This window comes from Eptatretus burgeri, chromosome 11 (genome assembly GCF_056783735.1).
Source record: "Eptatretus burgeri isolate ZD-2024b chromosome 11, Ebu_testis_v1, whole genome shotgun sequence".
NCBI classification, from domain to species: Eukaryota; Metazoa; Chordata; class Myxini; order Myxiniformes; family Myxinidae; genus Eptatretus; species Eptatretus burgeri.
In genome coordinates this window covers 8,386,080-8,388,579 of record NC_140971.1, presented here as the reverse complement: position 1 = coordinate 8,388,579, position 2,500 = coordinate 8,386,080, and the positions used below count along the sequence as shown (strand labels likewise).

Here is a 2,500-nt window from a genome sequence, read left to right as displayed (position 1 = left end):
AAACAAAGTGAAAAAGATACCTGGTGACAGGTGATGGTGTGGAGGTGATGGCCACGTGTTGTGTTCATGAATCTTCAAAGAGCGTGATAACTGGATTGTGTGCACCGCTTGCTGGTTTAAAAAGAAAACCGAAACTCGATGGTCAAGAGGTTCCCATATCACAGAAACAAGCTGTTTCAAACAACACCCTCACCTTCACCACCCCACCAATGAGCACTTGTCAAAAAGATGGACAAAGTAAAATTATTCACTTATCAACAAATGCTTGTACCAAACCCTTCTTGCTAAGTCGAGCCTTGGTCTGCCGCAGCATCGACATGATGGACTCCTCTTCAAATATTTATACACAAGGTCAACCGATCAAGGTGGAGTTACTTTGACTGAAGTAAACCATCATGAAGATTGATGTTTAAAGCTGCAGCAAAAATTAACCCAGGAGTGCACCACAGCAATGATGGGCCAAATGGCATCATTTCCTTGTTTTAGGTGTTTCTTGATTTTCAGACTACAAACATCATACATACAGAGAACCCAAGCTGTTAGCTGTTACCAGTAGGGTGGGGTGGGGGTAGGGGTTGTGCCCATGACCAGACACTGAGTACCCCCAGCACATATTCAAAATTTGGTTGGACAGACTGGTCAAAGGATGTTGAATTGTATGCAAATAAAATGACACCACACACCCCGTGCTTTTCTGTATCTACTGGACGGCCCATTGCAACTCACGCCTGCAAAGCGAGCTACTCCCTTTAATCTACCTATGGTACTCAGTTCCCATTCCCCTCTACCCCTTCACACATTTCCCTCAATCCATTCATCCACTCCCACTCATAACCCTTCTCTCACCACCTTTTCTACCCCTTCACCCCGAAGCACAATCTGCAGTTTTAAGCAAATTCAGTTCAGCGGTGCAGGAACACATGGAAGTCAAATAAACAAACAACTCAAATGATCATGATAATTTCCAATATCATGCAGAGAATGGACATATTTTATAACATTACTAGCAAAGGTACCCTGCGTTGCCAGGCCACGCCAGGTCCCTCCTCCCACTCATTACCCTCCCTCCAGACCCCCACCCAACTCCTCCCACCTATTTTTACCCCTCTCCCCTACCCATCCTTCACCCTTCCTCTCCCTCCCACAAATAAATTTTCACAGGGTGAATATTAAAGTGTGGATGTGTCATAAAACCTCAACTCACCCACCTCTGGGTCGGTCGAGTTAGTGCATGACTTTCTGAAAAATGTATTGTCTGTGTTTGCAAAACTACAGATGTTTGTACGGTGTGCGTTTGAAAGGTTTTAGATGGTCTAAAGGGTATGTTCCAATTGTAATTAACGTCAAATGGGTCTAAAAAGGTCAAAGTGTTCTCAAGCTCTCAATGGTCAAGGGTCCAAACTGTCCAATCTGTCTGAAGGGTGTAAGGGCTCTGTGGTGGAGATTTCCAACCAAAAGAGAAAACCCTTTATAATTTAACAGATCGTTTGTTATACAAAAACACATATATGTGGAAAGAAGAGCTTGTCTCAAGAGTCCAAGCAGATCTCTGCCTCTGAGCCAGAATACATGGTCTTTTTTACAATTGGTAAATCAGGAGGGGTCAGAATATCACAGGCTACTTGGCCAATCAGACTACAAGAAAGCTTCGTTTGCACACAAGTTTCTTTAAGAAAAGAGAAAAAAATCTTGTGCATATAAGTGATTGTATTGTGAAAGAATGCATGTCTTCCTTCAGGGCATGTATGCACAGAAAAACCTTCATTTACTTTAGACAATGATAAGCATTTATCTCAGCATGCAGATGGAGCATCTGGTTTGCACAGCTTTTGCAGAACAATTAGAGGTCAATGACCTCTGCAGTTCGATGAGACTCGTGTTGATAAGAGGACAATGGGAAGACAGTTCGTGTTTATACAACTTTGCAATTGAATGGGAGCCCAGAGTTAATGAGACTAATGCCTCTGGGGACCAGACTCTCCAGCATCACCAAAGTCGTTCTCCCCAATTTTCTAACCAAGTGGAAAATATGAGATTATATTGTTACATAGTTAACTGACATACTATATATATATTTATTTATAAAACAACCTTCAGTATGTAATGATTTATCAAGTATATTTTAGAGTTCATACTTCCTTTAACTAAACATGGATTAATAAGATCTTTTACCAGGCCCAGATGCACTTGGGGCAGTATGGGGATTATATATTAGTTATTATTTCTTTGTTAATCAATGATCCTAAGGTTTAATATGGAAAGATATATCCGTTTATTAACAAGACCATAGTATAATGAACATTTACTGTGGCATGTCAAGTATCAACTCTGCCAATTTAATGAGCTCTGACCTTGTCATTGTGAGAGACCTGATCAACATAATTATCCCGCAGACAATTGAAGTCTATCTCAAATCTATCTCATTGCCTTTGCAGACATTGTTTTCTGGCGAACCATTCCTTATTAGGTGATAAAGTGACCTATACTTTACAACAGATGT

General features: G+C 41.0%; 1 protein-coding gene across 2 annotated transcripts in view; it reads right to left on the bottom strand.

Annotated features, from left to right (window-relative positions):
* LOC147016446 (uncharacterized) overlaps positions 1–2,500 on the bottom strand; it is an 85,575-nt gene that overhangs the window by 33,366 nt on the left and 49,709 nt on the right. For both annotated transcript variants that reach the window (XR_015049051.1, XR_015049050.1), the window contains exon 5: positions 21–111. The gene's annotated coding sequence lies outside the window, so the exon portion shown is untranslated. The remainder of the gene's footprint in view (positions 1–20; positions 112–2,500) is intronic.